Raw genomic sequence first — 22,632 nt, 5'->3', positions numbered from 1 at the left:
AGGGAGTTCAAATATTTCATGCTTAATTTTTCCCTTTCTAAAATGTGAAGTACCTTTCATTCTTGCTACACTTAGTATCTTACTGCCATTCACACTTTAGGGTTTTTAATAAAATATGATAGATTTATTTTTAAATACTTCAAATTTGCTTTTCAATTTAATGATTTGTTACATTATTTACAGGCTAATTTAGTGAACCCACATAAGATTAATTGCATCGTCTTTTAGGACACGTGACAATTCATTAAAAGTGATAAAACCTTGCAACTGACAAACAAGCAGCTTGTGACATATGAATGGAATCCCCAGTACCATTTGTTATTGCATGCTTTGGTGAGATTTGTTTCAAGATTTAAAGCAATACCACCTCAAAATTGGACATAGGATTGTACAAGATTTGAAAGTAAGATATCTGGATAATCCCATAGATCGGGACACAACAAGAAGTTAATTTTAGTAAGTAGAAGAAAACTCTGCCATACAAAAAAAAAACTTCAGGCACTTTTTTTTTTATTTTAAGAAATAATTGACAAAACTATGCTAGAGGAGCAAGAGAGCTTTTTTATTTTCAAATGTGAAAATAAAAAATTTCTAACAAGTATATTTTTTACCCAGCTCCTGTTTCCGTAGCTAGATATGGTTCATGTTAATAGTAAGGAATGATGTTAGCAAGAAAGTTAGATTGCACAAGAAAAGATTTGAAGTAAAAAAAGAAAAGGATATATGTTGCATGTGGCTAAATAATCTTGTCTTCTATTGAAATTCAGAGGATTCTCTGTGGGAGCCATCTGATATGTTTGGGTAATATTTGGATTACTGTTACTGGGTAGGAAAACCCACTGCCATCGAGTCAATTCTGACTCATAGCAACTCTATATGGCAGAGTAGAACTGCCTCATAGGGTTCCCAAGGAGCACCTGGTGGATTCAAACTACTGACTTTTTGGTTAGCAGCCATAGCTGTTAACTGCAACACCACCAGGGCTTCCAACAGGATAGGAAGGAACAGAAAATACATTAATCTGAATGTTTAAATTAAATTGCTACTATATTGCTGGTTATGAACAATTCTATGCCCAGACTTTTGATAATTTAAATTAAATGAATTTTAGATGAATTTTTGATGAATGTTATTGAGTATGCAAAGGAATTTGACTCTGTGGATCATAAAAAAATTATGGTTAGAATTGTGAACAATGGGAATTCCTGAACACATTGTGCTCATGGAAAACCTGTACTTAGATCAAGAGGCAGTCATTTGCACAGAACAAGGTGATACTAAACCAAAAAAAAAAAAAAAACCAATGCTGTTGAGTCAATTCTGACTCATAGCGACCTTATAGGACAGAGTAGAGCTGTACCATAGAATTTCCAAGGAGCATCTGGTGGATTTGAACTGTTGACCTTTTGGCTAGCAGCCATAGCACTTAACCACCTCTCCAGCAGGGTTTAAAATCAAGAAAAGTGTGTGTCAGGACTGTATCCTTTCACCATGCTTATTTAATCTGTATGCTGAGAGAATAATCTGAGAAGCTAGACTATGTGAAGAATAATTTGACATCGGGATTGGAGGAAGACTTATTAATACCCTGCAATATGCAGATGATACAACCTTCCTTGCTGCAAGTGAAGAGGACTTGAAGTACTTACTGATGAAGATCAAAGACCACAGCCTTCAGTATGGATTACACCTCAACATAAAGAAAACAGAAATCCTCACAACTGGGCCAACAAGTAACATTATGATAAATGGAGAAAAGATTGAAATTGTCAAGGGTTTCATTTTACTTGGATCCATAACCAACACCCATGGAAGAAGAAGTCAAGAAATCAAAAGATGCATTGCATTGGGCAAATCTGCTGCAGAAGATATCTTTAAAATGTTGAAAGAGCAATGATGTCACTTTGAGGACTAACATGTGCCTGACTCAAGCTATGGTACTTTCAATCACCTCATATGCATGAGAAACCTGGATGATGAATAAGGAAGGCCAAAGAAGAATTGATGCCTTTGAATTATAGTGTTGGTAAAGAATACTGAATATACCATGGACTGCTAGTAGAACAAACAAATCTGTCTTGGACGGAGTACAGCCAGAATGATCTTAGAAGTAAGAATGATGATTCTCATGTACTTTGGACATTATCGGGGGAAACAGTCCATGGAGGAGGGCATCATGCTTGGTAAAGTAGAGTGTCAGAGAAAAAGAGGAAGACCCTCAATGAGATGGATTGACACAGTGGCTATAACAATGGGCTCAAACATAGGAACAAATGTGAGGGTGGTGCAGGACCTGGCAGTGTTTCACTCTGTTGCACATAAGGTTGCTATGGTTTGGAACCATCTCCACAGCACCTAACAACAACAAGAACAACATGCCCCTAAATTTGATAATTTAGATGAAATGGACCGATTCCTTAAAAGGCACAATCTAGCAAAATTCACACAAGGGCAAGTAGATAATCTGAATAAGCCTGTATCTGTTAAAGAAATTGAATCAATAGTTAATAACCTTACAAAATAGAAAGCACCAGGACCAGATGGTTCCACTGGTAAATCATGGCAAATAGTTAAGGAAGAAGTAATGCCAATTCTCTATAATCTGATCCAGAAAATAGAAGCAGAGGAACACTTCATAACTTATCCACACAGTCAGCATTACCCTAATACCAAAACCAAGCAAATATGTTTGCAGAAAGGAACAGTATGGACCAATATCATACATGAACATTAATGCAAAAACCCTCAACAAAATATCAGCAAATTGAATCCAGCAACGTATAAAAAGAGTTATACACCATGACTAGGTGGAATTCATTCCAGGTATACAAGGCTGGTTCAACATTTGAAAAAAAAATTAATATAACCCATCACAAGCTAAACCAGCTAAAAAAGAAAAGTCATATGATCATATCAATAGATGCAGAAAAAGCATTTGTTAAAATTCAATACTTATTCATTAAAAGAAAAAACTGTAAGTTAGTAATAGAGGTATAGAGGGATAGAGGGAATTTTTTCAACTTTTAAAAGAATATTTACATAAAACCTGCAGTTAACACCATGCTTAATAGTGAGAAACTAGATTCTTTCCCCGTAAGATCAGGAAGAAGACGAAGATGTCCGTCACCACTCCTATTCAACAGTCCTTGCTAATTCAATATGACAAGAAAAGAATATAAAATGTAAACAGAATGGGAAGAAATTATCTGTCTTTGTTTGCAGATAACTTGATTATTTATGTAGAAAATCCCAAAGAATCAAAAAAATCTTGGAAGTATTATAGTAAGGTTGTAAGATGTAAGGTTAGTATTCAAGAGACAATTGCTGGAGAGTTCAACATCAGACAGATGAGAGAGTAAGAAACTCCAACCTCTTGTTCCCTGACAGACACATCAAAAAGACAAGCAGAAATTGGCAGAACCAAATTTGTCAGAACACTGAAAAACAGTCAAAGATTTACAGCAACCAAGCGAATGCTGATTCAAAAAAAAGGTCACTTCAAAATGGTTGGAAAGCATTATGGCTTTTTTCACTTGTCCATGCCCCACGCCTCTCCATCTAGGTGACAAACTTTTGAGGATAGTAGCCTGTGTTGTTAACATGCACTCTGAGCCCTGGTTCTGGGTGGAGTAGAGCAGAATTTATTCACTAATTATTGAGTTGTTCAGTTCTAATCTGTTGGTTGGCTACCTAAGGAACTGAAGCAAGGTGCTTGTCTCTGTTTTGCCTGTCTTGTTATCAGCTTGTAGCCATCTGGGGCAACGGAGTGCAGCTGAGACATTTAAGAGACTACCTAAGTACTGGGAGGCAAAGCCAGGGAAAAAGTTTCTTTGGGCAACTAGGGCATTCAAAAGCATTCATGTATGAAGAAAATTTTAGAAAGACACACACATGACCAGGGCAAGGTGTCTGTTCAGAAAACAAATGAGAAAACCCTAAACCTTCTCCTTGGGCTAATCCCTAGGGTCAGTGTATGGTTGCCTAAGGGTGAAGGAAGCCCCCAGCACAGAGCCATTTTGAAACAACTGGGGGCAGGGGGGGTTTGTTTGTTTGTTCACTGATGTTCAAGATTATAGACCAAATACAAAAGGCAAAACTATAAAACTTCTAGAACATGACATTTAAGAAAATCTAGATGGCTTTGAGTTTCACATGGGTTTTATATACAATGCTAAAAGCACAACATATGAAAGAAAAGTGGATAAGTTGTACTTTATAAAACTTAAAGACTGCTCTGTGAAAGACGCTGCTAAGAGAATAAAGAAGATAAGCCATAAACTGTGAGAAAAAATTAAAAAAAAAAAACGCATATCTGAAAAGGAACTTGTATACAAATTTATGTACCAAGGATGCTTAAAACTCAGTGAGAAGGAAACAACCTAACTAAAAAGCGGGCAAAAAATCTTGACATATACCTTCTCAAAGAAGTTATATAGATTAAATAAACATATGAACAGATACTGAACATCATGTGTCTTTAGTCAATTGTAAATTAAAGCAACAATGAGATACTACTACACACCTATTGTTATTGTTGACGTTGTGTGCTGTCCAGTGGATATCAGTAAGGAGACACGCCTATTAGAATGGCTAAAATAGAAAACACTGCCAACACCAAATGCTGGCAAGGATGTGGAGCAAGGAACTCATATTTACTACTGGCGGGAATGAAAAATGCCACTTTGGAAATCAGTTTGATGGTTTCTTATGAAGCTAAATATACGCTTACCATATGACCCAGCAATCTTGTCACTAGGTATTTATCCAAATGAGTTGAAAATGCATGTCCATAAAAAAAAAAAAAAGCACATGAATGTTTATAGCAATTTTATTCATAATTGCCCCAAATTGGAAGTAACCAAGATGCTCTTCAACCGGTGAATGGATAAACTGTAGTACATCCCGACAATGGAATATTACTCAGCAATAAAAAGAAATGAGCTATCAAGCCATGAAAATAAATGAAAGAAACTTAAATGCATATTACTAAGGGATAGAAAACAGTCTGAAAAGGCAAAATACTGTATGATTCCAACTACACGATATTTTGGAAAAGACAAAACTATAGACACAGTTAAAAGATCAGTAGTTTCCAGAAACTGAAAAAGGAGGAGTTATATGGGAAGAATAGGAGAAACACTAAGAATATATAGGACAGTGAAACTGTTCTGTATGATATGGTTGTTGCATGACATTATGCATTTCTAAAAACTATAGAACTGTAAACTCAGAGTGAACACTAACGTAAATTGTGAATTCTAGTTAATAATAATATATCAATATTGATTCATCAATTGTAACAAATTTATCACACTAATGCAAGATGTTAATGCCAGGGCAAAGTTGGCAGGGAAAGGTGAGTGGGAAGAGGAGGCATATGGAAACTGTGCTTTCTGCATAATTTGCCTGGAAACCTAAAACTGCGCTAAAAAATAAAGTCTATAAATTAAAATAAATAATTTGAGAAGAAGGCATAAATTACACAAATGACTTATTCGTATTTCAGCTCAAATGTAACCTTCTAAGGTCTTTTATGAGCAGACAATTATTTTATCCTATTTAAATTTTTGAATATACCTTATCCTTTCTTAAAATTCACTTTATATGTATTTCTTTGCAGGTTCATTGTATCTCTTCATACCCTCAATTATAATCTACAGGCTATATACCTTTTCTATGGGGAGTAAATATCTTTTCACTCTTAACAATCAGAACAGAGAGTGGAAATAAGTCATTTAATTAATGTGTGTTGAATGAATAAATGAATAATAAATTAACAAGTAAATATAAAAGACAAAGGGAATAGATGCAATACACAGGGAAGATGATCCCGTCATCCATTTATTCATCATATATTTATTGAATTTTTAATATCACCTGGTGCAGTGGTTAAGAGCTCAGCTGCTAACCAAAAGGTCTGCAGTTCAAATCCATCAGACTCTCCTTGGAAACCCTATGGGGCAGTTCTACTCTGTCCTATAGGGTCGCTATGAGTCAGAATTGAGTCAATAGCAATGGGTTTGTTTGTTTTCTGGCATAGTAAAATGTGCAGTAGTCCACTTAGGATATAGAAACTAGCATCACAATCTCTGTTTAAAAAATAATTTCTAAAAGGCAGATCCAATATGGAGCTATAGACAAAAGCAGCATGCTGTCCATCTGCAGCAAAGACCTGAAAAACTAAGTAAAACAAACATCAATCCTAGAATGCTAAGCATCAAATGAAGGGATAAAGAACTAGATCAAGCACCTACTGGAAGAAGAAACTGACAGAGAACAGAGAATGAGGACAGCTATGGAATGGAGGTCCCCTGCCAGCTATTGCAGCACAGATTCACCTTCTTTGAACACAGTCACCAGTGACCCCAGTCAGAGAGTAGGAGAAGGCAACTTCACGGAGCTCCCAACAGGAGACAGAGCACCTGGTAAGCAGAGGCACACACTTCTCTACCCTGCCCCTTCTGCCCTGTATGCTGCCTCTGCTGCTTTGCATAAGGCCATGGTAGCTAAGCCAGAGAGACACCAATTCACTGCCACACTGGATCCACCTCACCCCCAATGGCCAGTTCCCTCAGTGTCATATTTTTTTTATTGTTGTTTCCTCTTTCTCTTTCCCTTCCTTCCTTATTTTCCTTTCTCCCACCCACCAAGCCCCATGTGCCACCTTCTCCCCTTCTCAATGGGTTGTGTCACACTGCTAGGCTAGAGAGCCACCAACACACAGCTTCCCTGAGTCTGTGCCACTCCCACTGGTCGGCTCCCTTAGTGCCACACTTTTTATTTTTATTTATCTTTATTCTCTCCCTTTTCCTTCTCCCTTCCACCTAGACCTTGCACTTCCTTTGCCCCTTCCTGATGGGCTGCGATGCACAGCCTGGTGAGACTCAGCAGCTCGCCGCCAACCTGGTTCCACACCGCCCCCTGAGCACCATATTTTTTTGTTTCTTTCTCTCTTCTCTTTACCGTCCTTCCTTTCCTTTCTCCCACACACCTAGACCTGTGTGCCACCCATTCCCCTTCTCAGTGGGCCATGCCACATTGCTTGGCTAAAGGGTCACTGGCACATGGCCTCCCAGGGTCAGCCCCTCCACCACCCACCCACTCCCACTGTGCTGCCATTTTATTTTTTTCCTTTATGTTTTCTATTTATGTATTTTTTTACTTCTGTTTCTCCCTCTTCTTTCTCTTCCTGCTCTCTCCCACTTAGCTCCACATATCACATCCTTTCCCTTCCCTCTTGTCTTTCTGCACATGCACTGAGTGCTATTCCCCTGAATGACACTTGCAGGAACTGTGGAGCCCCAGGCCCCATCCTGCACCACTCTATAGCCCCACCCTGAGTGGTACTGGCACAGAGCTCCAGACTCTGCTTCTCTGCCCCTCAACCTTGCCCTGCCAAGTGCCACACCCCTGAGTGGTACTGATGTGGACCCTGGACCCTGTTCTTTGCAGCCCTTGGCCTCACCCTGAAAAGCACCACACTCCAAGTGGGATTGATGTAGATCTCAGGACCTGGCCTTGCCACATCACCCCCAGGCACAGCTAGCTGGCCCCAGTTCTTGCCACAAATGACCTATCCCTGCTACTCTCCACATGCTGGACCTGCCCTGATGCACCATTGCTGAGTGACCAGCCCTGTCCTCCTGGACAAGTTGGTGAGTACTATCGTGCCCACAGATGAGCAAGCAACAAAATACACCCACTCAGACATAACCAAATTAAAAAAAAAAAAAAAAAAGGACAGAACAAATAAACCTACAATCAATAAATAAAGAAAATAATTCCTGAATGCCTCAGAGACAGCAGATAATATCATTACACATAAAAAACAGGACAGGGTGGCTCCAGTAAGCAACCAAAATAAAACACCAAATGACCTCTCAGTAGAAGAAAAGGCACTGAAACTACTTGATAAGGAATTCAAAAGCCTAATATTTAGGGCTCTCCAAGAGGTTAGGAAAAACACAGACAAAACTGAGTTAAAAAAATAGACAAAATCATGGAACACATAGAAAAAGTCAAGGAAAACACAGACAAAGCACTAGTAGAATTCAGGAAAATAATGCAAGAACAAAATGCCAAAATAAATAAACAATTAGAAATGAGACAAAAATAGCAATTAGAAATCCAAAAGATAAATAAGATTTCAGAAACAGTGCAATAGATTCTAGGAGCAAATTTGAAACAATGAAAGACAAATAACAAAATTGAAGATGAATTCTTGGATACCATTTTGTTTGAGGAAAAATCAGACAAAATAATAAAAGAAAGCCTAAGAACTATGTGGGATAAAATCAAGAGCTAAAATTTGCGTGTGTATCACTAGAATGGGACAAACTGTAAAACACAGAGATGATCATAGATTTGCTGGCAGAAAGCTTTCCTAATATCATGAAAGATGAAAAGCTGACTATCCAAGAAAATCAACAAAGCCCATATAGGACAGACCTCAAAATAAATTCACCAAGACATATCATAATTACACTCACCAAAGCCAAAATCAAAGAAATAATCCTGACCGCAGCTTGAGAAAAACATAAAGTCACATACAAAGGGGAAACAATAAGGCTAAGCTCGGATTACTCTGCAGAAACTATGCAGACAAGGAGGCAATGGAATGACACACATAAAACCTTGTAAGAAAAAAAGAAATGCCAAATAAGAATAATATATTCTGCAAAACTCTTGCTCAAATATGATGGCAAAGTTAGGACATTTCCAGATAAACAGAAATTAAGGGAATATGTAAAAACCAAGACAAACTTATAAGAATTATTGAAGGGAATCCTTTGGTTAGAGAACCAACAGCATTAGACAACAACCCGAATTTAGGACATGGGACAGCATCAGCCAGATACCAACCTAGGTAACGAACTCTCAAGGAAAAAACAAAACTTAAAGACTTACAACAGGGAACTAGAGGTGTCAATTTGTAAATGACGACAATATCAGAGCAATAAAAGGGGAATACACGGTGCGAGTATAGACCTTTCAAATGGAGAGGAAGTAAAGGCTGTATCAAGTAATAAAAGACTGGTACAAACTTAGGAAGACAATTGTAAATTTCAAGGTAACCACAAAGTAAGTTAACAAATGTACTCATCAAAATAAAGAGGAAAAATAAAGTCTCAATAAACACAAAATCTACAAAAATGTAAGGAATGAAAACACACAAACAAAAGGAACTCAGCACAGGAGAGTAAGAGGAACAAAGAAAACATCAGCTCCACACACACAAAAAAAAGCACTACAAGATGACAGCAATAAACTCACATCTATTGATAATCACACTGAATGTATGATTAAATGCATCCATAAAAAGACAGAGAGTGATAAATCAAAAAAAAAAAAAAAGACCTGACCCAGCAATATGCTGTCTGTAAGAGATACACTTTGGAAACAAAGACATAAATATATTAAAAATCAAAGGATGGAAAAAAAATCAAGCAAATGGCAGCTAAAAAAGAGCAGGAGTGCCAATACTAATCTCAGATAAAATAAACTTTAAGACAAAATCCACCATAAAAGACAAGGAAGGACATTATACAATAATTAAAAGGACAATCTACTATGATGACACAACCATAAGAAATATCTATGCACCCAATGACAGGGCTCCAAAATACATAAACTCTAACAACACTGAAAAGAGAAATTGATAGTTCCACAATTATAGTAGGAGACTCCAACACACCATCCTTGGCAAAAGACAGAACATCTGGAACGAAACAAGATACAGAAGATCTAAAAGGCACAAGCAATTAATTTGACTTATATAAACACTCCACCCAATAATAGCAAAGTATACACTCTTTTCCAATGCGCATGAAATGTCCTCCAGAAGAGACCACGTCTTAGGACACAAAACAACCCTCAGCAAAATCCAAAACAGTGACATAATACAAAGTATCTTCTCTGATCGTAATGCCATAAAAGTAGAAATTAATAACAGGAAGAGCAAGGAAGAAATAAAAAAAAAAAAAAGCATGGAAACTGAAATACACCTTGTTTAAAAACCACTGGGTGATAGAAGAAATCAAAGATGGAACCAAAAAATTCCGAGAATCAAACAAGAATGAAAACATCACACCAATACCTTGGGACACGGCAAAGACAGTGCTCAGAGGTCAATTTATAACAATAGATGCACACATCAAAAATGAAGGAAGGGATGAAATCAAAATGTTACCTTTACAACTTCAGCAAATAAAAAGAGAACAGCAAAAGAACCCCACAGCCAACAGAAGAAAGGGAATAAGAAAGATCAGAGCAGAAATAAATGAAATAGAGAATAGAAAAACAATCAACAAAAGCAAAATATGTTTCTTTAAAAAGGATCAACAAAATCAACAGACCATTGGCCAAACTGGCAAAAGAAAAACAGAGAAGGAAGCAAATAACCCAAATGAGAAATGAAATGGAGGACATTACAACAGACCCAACTGAAATAAAAAGAATCATTAGAGTACTACGAAACCTTTTTTTTTTTTTAGGAGCTATTATAAATGGTATTGCTTTCCAGAAACTATTTCAAAACATAGAAGCAAGCCTCTCTAGAAAAAAAGTTTTCTAGCTCTCTCTTTTTCTCTCTCTTGCTATTTCTCCCTTTTCCCTCATTCTTCTCTCCTTTCCTCTCTCTCCTTTGTCTTCTTGTAGTTAAGTAGAGAGAGAAGAGAAAAAAAAAATTTTCTTTTTTTTTAGAGAGAAGGGATAATTGAAACTATAAATTAATTCAATGATAGATTGCTGTCTTTTTCAAGAATAAAAGAGCAAATATATTTGCCCTGGATGAATACTCTCGTCTACGGCTTTTTTTTTTTTTTTTTTATGGCTTTCTTAACCTTAGATCAAGTATTGGAGGCCAGACAACCCATTATATGACAACTCTATTGATAGGGAAAATATGTCTCTAGACAGTATTATAATTTAAATTCCATTAGTAAAACTAAATTCAATTTTATGTGATTATTAGATACAATACTAACAATATGAATGCAGTCTTGGGAATTGCTAGGCTCAAGACTAGAGGAAATTATGTTACAGAAAACTAATTAGGAAAACATATATATTTGAATGTATGAAATAAATACTTGTATGTTGTCTGTAATCCATACAGCCAGAGTGCTCCTTGGAAGCAAGGATGGTGAGACTTTGTCTCATATACTTTGGACATGTTATCAGGAGGAACCTGGAGAAGGACATCATGCTTGGTAAAATAGAGGGTCAGGGAAAAAGAGGAAGACTCAGCGAAATAGACTGACACAGTGGCTGCAACAATGGACTCAAGCATAACAAAGATTGTGAGGACAGCGCAGGACCAGGCATTGTTTCTGTTTTACATAGGGTCACTATTAGTTGGAAGCAACTCAATGACACCTAACAACAACAACAAACAACATGTTGTTTGTATCGCAATAACAGATGAACCTTTCCCAATAATAGGCCTACAGATGTGATGAAAGGAGATGGAAATTAAATGAAAATCGCTGCTAGTCCTAATCTAAAATTGCTTAAATGATTAGAGACTACTATCTACTATATAATACTACTATTATAAAATCACTCCCTCTACCTCTTACAGAAAATTAAAGATAGAATTGGAAAACTGCCAAGTTTATTTATTGCCTTGAGAAAGACAGGGTTTGGTGATCATATATTTGTTGTGTCTGATTTAAATTCAAAGTATCTCCAAAACAGAATTTTCTGTACATAACTGCTCAATTGCTTAGACCACCTCACTGCACACTCAGTGATGCTTGAATCTGACCTATAGATTATTTTGCCATCTGTCTTAATCTCCTCCACTCTTCCACCTGCCATGTCCAAGTTCAGTTGACTCTATCGACATGCATTCCTCCCTCCTGTGATCAATACTCTCATACCTCTGGTCCTAGGATTTCTGTCTTTCTTTGACCTGGCATATCAGAGCACCAACAGGAGAAAGACATTAAAATTGACTAATATAAAGAGCATTTAACAAATAGCCAATTGACAAATGTATGGTAAGGGTATAGAGGAACTACAAGGGTGATACAGGATAGGACCAGGAGGCAGGCTACCAATCTTAGTCCAGAAAAGGCAAGGAGAAGAAACTATTATTAGGATTCTGAATGAAGAAGAAACCTTCCACGAACGGATGCAGCCAGTTAAAGCAAGTCAACAAGAAGGAAACTTGGAAATACTCTTTCATCTCTCTCCCTCTCCCTCTCTGAAATCATACTTGTGCTTCTCAATGGCCAAATAGAATCCAAATCCAATTATACAACTGCCAAAGTGCATGATAACTGCAAAACCACTGAGAATCATGGCCCAGCCAAGTTGACACACAACCTTAATGATCACAGGAGCCCACTGATCAATATTGTGTTGGAAGAGATAATAAATGATAGATAACAGCTCTAATCATTGTTACACCTAATTTTTTTTTCTTCCTAAAACCTTACCACTAAGCTCCACAGATTTAGTGATAGTAGTACATAAGAAAAAAAAATCATTTGGGCTGAAATATTACAATACTCTACATCTTACAGGTAATAATATAGTGTACAGGACTATTTGTAAACCAGTCTTGACTTTTATCTTTCTCAGCTAACTGGTTCCATAAAGTGATCAATGTAGAATGAGGAAGAAGAAGCAGTAGGACAAGAATGGGTTCGCTGGAAAATGGTTTATTTACTCATGTAATATACTTGTACCTTTAGAATGGATGACCATGTAATTTATTAAATCAGTACTCTTTTGAGTGCTAAAATGGTAAACTGGATGGAAGGTTTGAACAACAGGCATAAACTGAAATTGTGTTGATAAACTGAATATGTGGTCACTCTATTCATAGATTACTTTCACTTGATAAGGGATTTCTGGTAGACAACTTTGTGGATGGGTGAATCATAACACTCACCCACTCACAATGGGTTTCTCAGTTCTCATGGTTACTTGATGTCCTATGGTCAAGTGTTAAATCCCTACTAGCACTAAGTAGCAAATAAAAACTCTTTCTGAAAATAAGAATAGTTATTTTCTAGAGAGGAAAAGATTCTGATCGAAATTCTAGAGCCTCGAACTGTGATTCTCTTACCAAGGTTTGCTAGATTCTCGGTGTAGCATCCCAGCCTGCTAAAAGCACTTTCGGAAACACCAGTTCTAATATATCATAAGGGGTAAATGTTAGGGCTGGTTGAACTGCAGCCTAGGCCAGTTGGATAAACATCTTTCAGTCTGTCCTAAACTCAAAGATAGCAATGTTATAGACTGACAAATTATTTCCAAAATCAACCGAACACTGTAAATCTTTCTTAAAGGTAGAATGTGTGAGGTCCAGCAACTAACTTATTTTTCTCTTTGGAGCAGACATTCCAGTATGATCTAGGCCATTAAGTGTCAGAAATCTCACAAAAAGGGCATACCCATTAGTTTTCATAGATCTTACTCCCACCCTCTGACACAAATATGTCTCATTAAGGTATTAAGGGCTTGTGAAACTTGCTGATCACAGACCCCAACCACATGATATCGTGCATTGGTATGATGACCTTGATATAAAGATGATCAAGGTCTCTCAGAATTAAATCGTGGTCCAGATGGAAAGTTAGTATAGCTTTACAGCAAGATGGAAGAAAACTCTCTCTGATGCTCTATGCTTATTGGCTTAGGAAAATGAAAATATATTTGTCTGGTCAATAACTACATATTTATTTCCAGAACTGTGTTTATATTTGCTCCAAAAATGAAACTACATCTGAAGTGAATGTTATATTTGTGTTGTTGTTAGGTGCTGTTGAGTTGGTTCCAACTCAATGATCCTATGCACAGCAGACCTAAACACTGCCCAGTCCTGTGCCATCATCTTCACAGTTGTTGCTATGCTTGAGCCCATTGTTGAAGCTACTGTGTCAATCCATCTTGTTAAGGGTCTTCCTCTTTTTCTCTCACTCTATACTTTAGCAAGCATGATGTTCTTCTCCAGGGATTGGTCCCTCCTGATAATATCCAAGGTATGTGAGACTATGTCCCGCCATCTTCACTTCTAAGGAGTGTTCTGGCTGTACTTCTTCCAAGACAGATTTTCAAATGCATCAATTCTTCTTTGGTCAAATGAATATTCGTGGACACTACTTGTTAAATGTATGATAATACACTTTAATTCTATACAAACCATTTGTCTTCTGTGTGAAACAAGCAGTACAATTAAATGGATAGGTGATAAGGATTACAAAATCATATCTTTCAAGGATCTGTTGGTGGTATTGATTTCTGGGATTTTCCTGGAAATATGATATTTTGGTATAGAAGTAAAGCTCCAAGACTTCAATTGGACCATTCTTATCGTGATAGTCCTCATTCAATGGGTGAGAAACGACATAGGGAATCTTAAAATTGCTGAGAATATTTTAAGATTATAACACAAGAACTGGATGTAATTATGAGTGGGTTTGGGGACTCAGTGGACTTGCTGTGAGACAAACTTGCTCATTTATTTCTGTAGATTACCAACCTGACTACTGGTCTGTAGTATTGTTCTGGATCTCCAAGGATTAGTATCAGTTTAGAGGCAGTGCTTAACAAACCCTAAAAGTTATAAATGCTCCAAGGTCCTTAGTGTATAGCCATACTGGTAAATGGCTCCAAATTTTTATTTTAGGGCTCTTTCACCGGCAGTGGGTTGGGTTCATAAGGAATGGAAACCCTGGTGGTGTAGTGGTTAAAAGCTATGGCTGCTAGCCAAAATATCAGCAGTTCAACTCCACTAGGCGCTACTTGGAAACTCTATGGAGCAGTTCTACTCCACCCTATAGAGTCACTGTGAGTCGGAATCAACTCGATGGCAACAGGTTTCATAATGAAAAGTTATCTCTCCTTGCTATAATGGGCTCTATCTCTGTAAAATGACTTAGATCAGAGAATGGAAACTTGTATGTGGTCTTCTACTGTGATTTAAGACAGGAGTGTGGTCCCAGATTTAGAATTCTTTTGTTATACTGACCAAGACCTGCCTTAGTTGTTTCTTAATTAGGAACTTCATGATTAGTTTATCCATTGCCAAAGATGCGTATGAATCCAGCAATTCTGTTACCATTTTGGTCTGCTATTTGTTAGGACACATTGGCCACCTGGCCTTTGATAGGCTAAGTCTTGTTACTTGTTTTCTGTAACCTTTGCATGCCATCATTTTCCTTAAAAGCGTGGAAGTTCTTTTAATATCATTTCCCACTTATCTTCAGTATATAAAGCTCAAGCATTTTTCCAAGAATGTTGGTGCTCTACTCACTCAATGCTTTGGTGAAAGAAATGTACTCTAGATCCTCTCAGGATACATGGTTAGGGGGAAGTGAGTAGAAAATACATGATCAATGTGCTCTAACAAAGTTATTTCCATAGTTCTGTTTACATTATATCATAGAATTTTAGGCATCTCAATTTCACTCATCATAGGCCACCTTTGAGAATCATGTTCCATATGAGCTAGCACACTGAATCCATAATGATAAATTCAGCCCAATCTAAAAGCACATTCTTCCTTCCCTGGAAATTCTCTCGAAATCTTATCCTGCCCATGTACACTTAGTTTTTATTTTTATATTCTAAATAACAACTTATTGAGTTTTTGGTGAAAGTTTAAACAGTAAGTTAGGTTCCCAACTGACATTCTCCACACAAATTGTTCATTGACATTAGTTACATTTACCACAATGTGACATCATTATCTTTATTTGTGTTCTGTTTGTTCCATTTTCAGCACTCTAGGTTCTCTGTCCCCTTATCTTCTCATCTTTGCTTTTAAGTAATTGTTGACAATTTGGCTTCATTTGATGGTATTTAAGTAGAGTACAAATCTTACAAGTAACCTTTATTTTCTGTGACACTCTGCTATTTTGCTAAAGGTGATCTCAGGGGATAGGCTCAGTTCTAGGTTTAAAGAGTGTCTCAGGGCAATAGCATCAGGGAGTCCTCTGTTCCCCACTGTTTCAGACTGGCTTTTTTTTTTTTTTTAAATAAGAATTTGAGTTCTGCTCCACATTTTTCTCACATTCTATCCAGGACCATCTAACGTGACCTCAGTCAGAACAGTCAGTGGCAGTAGCCGGGCATCATCTAGTTCTTCTGGAGTCAGGGTAGATGAGGTTGTGTCTCACGTAGGCTTGTTTCTTCTCTGAACATTTGGTTACCTTCTTACTGTTCTTCTCCTGGTGAGTAGAGGCTTGTAGTTGTGTCTTAGATGGTCTCTCACAAACTTTTAATGCCCCAGATACTATTCACTTCACTAGAATGCAGGTCATGGTTTTTGTGAACTACGTTATGCCAAATGACTGAGTTGATCAATGAGACTATCGTCTTAAGCTTTCAAAACCAGAAAACAAATCTTGATGGTATCTGGTTATGTCTATGAAATATCCATATTTGTGCCTTCAATTAATATATGTGCCAGCACAACATATTTATATTTACACCTACCTTTATAGATACTTCTGGAAACCCTGGTGGCATAGTGGTTAAGTGCTACAGCTGCTAACCAAAGGATTGGCAGTTCTAATCTGCCAGGCACTCCTTGGAAACTCTATGGGGCAGTTTTACTCTGTCCTATAGGGTCGCTATGAGTCAGAATCGACTCGATGGCACTGGGTTTGGTTTTTTGGTTTTTTATAGATACTTCCATTCTAACCTATGTACACACTTGTACCTACCTGTATATCAATATGCCTATATCCGTCATATGTGCTCAAATACTTTTTTACTTTAGTTGTGCCGTGCTCACTGTATTCACATTCAATGCCACTTTTCCCATCACCAAAATAATAATAATAAAATAACAAGTCTCTACACTCTAAGGAATAATTTCTCCTGCCCCCTCCTCTCCTTTGGTAATCACCAATGAACATAGGTCTGCTTATATATAATTATTCTTGTCTTATAAATGAGGGATCATGCAATATTTGCCCTAATAGGCTTTACTTATTTCACTCAGCTTTATGTCCTACAGGTCCAGCCATGTTATATGTTTCATAGACTCATCATTGTTCTTTATGATTGCGTAGTATTCCATTGTATATATGTACCGCAGTTTGTTTATCCATTCATTTATAAATGGGCACTTTGATTTTTACCATTTATTTTCTATTGTGAATAAAGCAGCAATGAACATAAGTGTGCATATTTCTGTTCGTGTCATTATGTTTATATTTCTAGGATACATATACAGGGTTGCTAATGAAGCTGGACTCAATCTATAAAATTAGGTTGTGTCCTGAGTCAATCTCTTTTAAGATATAAAGAGGTACACAAGCAGAGAGACCAGGGGGACCTCGTACCACCAAGAAACAAGAACCAGGAGAATAATGCATCCTTTGGACCCAGTGTCCCTGTGATGAGATGCCCCTTTACAGAGAAAGATTGATGACAAGGACCTTCCTCCAGACCTGAGAGACAGAGAAAGCCATTCCCTGGAGCTGGTGCCCTAAATTTGGACTTCAGGGCTACTAAACTGTGAGAGAATAAAGCTCTATTTGTTAAAGCCATATATTTGTGCTATTTCTGTTATAACAGCACTAGATAACTAAACTAAGACACTGAGAATGACAAATTGAAGAGGAATGGTGTCACACTCATCATCAAAAAGGACATTTCAAGATCTATCCTGAAGTACAGTGCTGTCAGCAATTGGATAATGTACATATGCCTCAAGGAAGACCAGTTAATATGACAATTGTCCAAATCTACGCACCAGCCACTAAGGCCAAAGATGAAGACGTTGAACATTTTTACCAACTTCAACAGTCTGAAATTGATCAAGCACGCAATCAAGATGCATTGATAATTACTGGCAATTAGAATGCAAAAGTTGGAAACAAAGAAGGATCAGGAGTTTGTAAATATTGCCATAGATAGATATGGTGATAGATATGACACCAGAGAATGCATGATAGAATTTTGAAAGACCAACAACTTCTTCATTGCAAATACCTTTTTTGAACAATATATACAGACATGGACCTCAGCAGATGGAATACAAGCAATAAAATTAACTACATCTGTGGGAAGAGATAATTGAAAACCTCCATATCATCAGTCAGAATAAGGCCAGGGGCTGACTGCAGAACAAACCATCAATTGCTCATATAAAATTTCAATTAAAAGTGAAGAAAATCAGATCAAGTCCCCAAGAGCCAAAGTATGACATTAAGTATATCCCACCTGAATTTAGAGACCATCTCAAGAATATATTTGATGCACTGAACCTTAATAACTGAAGACCAGATGAGTTACGGCATGACATCAAGGACATCATACATGAAGAAAGCAAGAGGTCCTTGAAATGACAAGAAAAGATCAAAATGCATGTCAAAAGTGACTCGGAAAGTTGCTTTAAAATGTAGAGTAGCTAAAGTGAAAGGAAGAAATGATGAAGTAAAAGCTGAACAGAAGATTTCAAAGGGCAGCTAGAGAAGACAAAATATTATAGTGAAATGCATAAAGACCTGGAGATAGAAAACCAAAAGAGAACATCCTCGGCATTTCTCAAACTGAAAGAACTGAAGGAAAAATGGAAACCTCTAATGGCAATATTGAAGGATTCTATGGGGAAAATATTAAACAACACAGAAAGCAACAAAAGAAGATGGAAGAAATACACAGATTCACTATACCAAAAAGAACTGGTTGACATTCAATCATTTCAGGAGGTAGCATATGATCAAGAACCGATGATACTAAAGAAAAAGGACCAAGCTACACTGAAGCGACTGGTGAAAAACAAGGCCTCCAGGAATTGAAAGAATACCAATTGAGGTGTTTCAGCAAATGGATGCAACACTGGATTTGCTCAATCATCTATGCCAAGAAATTTGGAAGACAGCTACCTGGACAACTCATTGGAAAAGATCCATATTTGTACCCATTCCAAAGAAAAGAGATCCAACAGAATATGGAAATTGTCAAACAATGTCATTAGTATTACACACAAGTAAAATTTTGCTGAAGATCATTCAAAAGTGGCTGCAGCAATACATCCACAGGGAACTGCCAGAAATTCAAGCCAGATTCAGAGGATGGCGTGGAAAAAGGATATCATTGCTGATGTCAGATGGATCATGGGTTAAAGCAAAGAATACCAGAAAGATGTTTACCTGTGTTTTACTAATTATGCAGAGGCATTTAACTATGTGGATCATAACAAATTGTTGATAACATCAATAAGAATAGGAATTCCAGAACACTTAATTGTGTTACTGCAGAACCTATACTTAGACCATGACGCAGTCTTTTGAACAGAACAAGGGGATACTGCATGGTTTAAAGTTAAGAAAGGTGCGCATAAGGGTTATATCGTTTCACCATACTTATTCAATCTGTACGCTGAGCAAATAATCTGAGAAGATGTACTATACGAAGAGGAATGGGGTATCAGGTTTGGAGGAAGACTCATATCTGCATATCACTTAACCTGTGATACACAGATGACACAACCTTGTTTGCTGAAAATGAAGAGGACTTGAAGCACTTATTGATAAAAATCGAAGACCACAGCTTTAGTGTGGATTACTTCTCAATATAAACAAAAAAATTCTCACAACTGGACCAATAAGCAATCACGATAAATGGAGAAAGGATGAAGCTGTCAAGGATTTCATTTCACTTTGATCCACAATCAACACCCACGGAAGCAGCAATCAAGAAATCAAATGAGGTATTGCATTGGACAAGCCTGCTGCAAGAGATCTCTTTAAAGCTTTAAAAAGCAAAGACGTCACTTTAAGGACTAAGGTGCAACTGATCCAAACCATGGTGTTCTCAATCACCTCATATGTACGTGAAAGCTGGATAATGAATAAGGAAGACTAAAAAAGAATTGCTGCCTTTGAATTATGGTGTTGGGGAAGGATATTGAATATACCATGGGCCACCAAATGAATGAATAAATCTGCCTTGGAAGAAGTACAGCCAGAATGCTCCTTTAGAAGCAAGGATGGTGAAATTTTGTCTCACATATTTTGGACATGTTATCAGAAGGGAGTAGTCCCTGGAGAAGAACATAATGCTTCGTAAAGTAAAGGGTCAGAGAAACGGAGTAAGACCCTCGATGAGATGGATTGACACAGTGGCTGCAACAGTTCAAACATAGCAATGATAGTGAAGATGGCACAGGACTGGGCAGTATTTTCTTCTGTTGCATGTGGTGTCACTATGAATAAAAATTGACTCAATGACACCTAACAACAACGAAAACATCGTTATCTGGCCTCTGAAGTTTCTTAGGAGAAACACACATCGATTCTTATAAAAGACCCTTGGTATGTTATATTGTGTTTTTATTTTGAGGCTTTCAGAATTCTCTCATTCTGGTTTTCAAGAATTTTATTAGAATATGGGTAAAAAAAAAAAATTTAATGGGTAGGAGTTATCTTTTTGTATCTGTTATGACTGGGGTCTATACAGCTTCCTATATTTGCAGGCTTGGCTCTTTGCTCAGGTCTGGGAAATTCTCTTTGATTATCTCTTGGAAATTTTTTCTATGCCTTTATTGTTGTCATGGTGCTCTGGGATTCCAACAATCCTAATGTTATATTTCTTAATTGAATCCCATATTTCCTTTTGGATTTATTATGATATCCTTTGTTTTTTTCTCTTGAGACAGTTATTTTGTCTTCTAGATCATTTATTCTATCTTGTGTCTGTTGACCTCCATTGTTTAGAGTTTGTCTTGCTTTTTCTATTCAGTTGCTTTATTCTTCAGTTCCAGTAATTCTTTTTTTTTTTTCAGTTTCCTTCTTGAGTCTCTCATTTTTACCTCCATTAGTTTCCTGACCTGCACTAGTTTGTTTTCTGTGTGCTTTTTTCTTTATTTAAACATATTTAACACCATAGTCTGAAAAATCATCAATTCTTTGCATTAGTCTGGCCTCCGTAGAAGAAATTTCCTTTTCTTCATGTTTTTCTTTTGATTTGCCCTTCTTTTCTTGTGATTTTTGTGCATTTTACTATTTTTTGCTGAACTTGGGCCCTTTTGCTATCTTTTTTCATTTTACTTTAAATTTTTTATTCTGGTTTTTGTGGGAAAACTTTTTGATTGGGCACCCTGGTAGCACAGTGGCCAAGGGAACAGCTGCCAATCAAAAGGCCAGGGAGTGTACTCACCATCAACTCCACAGGAGAAAGATGCAGCAGCCCACCTCTGCAAAGACTCACAGCCTTGGGAACCCCACAGTGGCTTGGTATCTTCTCCTAAAAAACACTAAAGGACATGCTTATCCTTAGTTTTTTTTCAGTGCTATTTCAGGAGTTCTGGATGCTTGATCTCTGGAATTTAATACACATGAGCAAGAAAGGAGTGGGTTTAGCTGGTCAAAAATGCTGACCTAAGTGGTGGGGCTCAACTTTCTTGTGATGAAGGGGGGAGCTGTCTATGTCTTTCTCCCACAGGCATCCTTGCACAAGCTATCCCACGTTGCCTCTCTGTGGGCAAGTAGCAAGCTGTCTCCTTCTCTGTCACCCATCATTCTGAGGTATTCCTCTTACTCTACTGCCTTTGCAGTTCCTCCTGGTCCTAGTATCCATCTGTCTTGGGCCTCAGTGAGATTCAACAGCATTCTCTTGCAGTGACATGGTCTCCCTTCACCCCTTCCCAGTTGAGTGGCCCATAAACTTCCACAATCAATTTGTGCCACCTTAAAAAATCAGGCTATAGCTTTCTCAGATTAGCTGTCTTACTGTGTTCCCTGTGTGGGGTATTACCCAGATCCACCCAAAAATGGCTGCAATGAGTGAGTGCTTTCAATGTAGTTTCTCCCAGCTTCTGTGCTGTCCCTGCTCCCCCTCTACCCTGCTTCTAGACTCACTCCGACTCTCCAACACCTCAGCTGCCACCCAGAGTTCTGAGATCTCAGTCTGCGCTTGTTTTCACTCATTATTCAGTGAGTTAACTACTGTGAGAGTAAACGTGAGCATTCCCTCATTTTGCCATCTTCCTCCACACCTCCCATGTACACTTATCTTGTTCTGATATAAATGAGCAAAGCCTTGAAAGTTTTTTGGTGAATAAACTTTCTCTTCCAATGTTTTATCTAGTAACCTGACTCTATGGCATGTAGAGAACTGACTGTAGTTATAGATCTAGAAGCAAATGTTGTAGTAGGGGTGTTGCATGTGGAAAAATGGCATCTTTTTATAAGGTGTCACTCAAGTAAAATCACTTTCAGGTATTCATGAAAGACAAGACCAACTTCATTCAATAGAAGAGGAAAGATTATGTTTGCTGGCACAGAAACCTCAAGAAAGTTTTGGATTCAGCATACAGTTATCTGAATTCAGCTAATTGTTGCCACTCTAATTCTTCAGGTACCTGTCTTTGCAAACACTGCCTTTAATTTTAACATAAGAAACCTAGAGGATGAAGTCAATCTACTTTAATTCAGTAAACTATTGGACAGACTGTGTCTAATTTTTAGCTACATCAACCCTGGAAATACAGAACACAAGAAGTTCTTTTAGAGTAGTCTTAGAAAAACCTGATTTTTAAATATTCCCTCAAACCAAAAATTTAAAGATAAGAGCTTGTCATTTTTTTTTTTTTTTTTTTTTTTTTTTTTAGCTTGGCAATGTAGTTAGAAATAGGCCACCTGCCATATGGTCCTTATAATC

Source organism: Loxodonta africana, chromosome 6 (genome assembly GCF_030014295.1).
Source record: "Loxodonta africana isolate mLoxAfr1 chromosome 6, mLoxAfr1.hap2, whole genome shotgun sequence".
NCBI classification, from domain to species: domain Eukaryota; kingdom Metazoa; phylum Chordata; class Mammalia; order Proboscidea; family Elephantidae; genus Loxodonta; species Loxodonta africana.
This window is presented reverse-complemented; position numbering follows the sequence as displayed.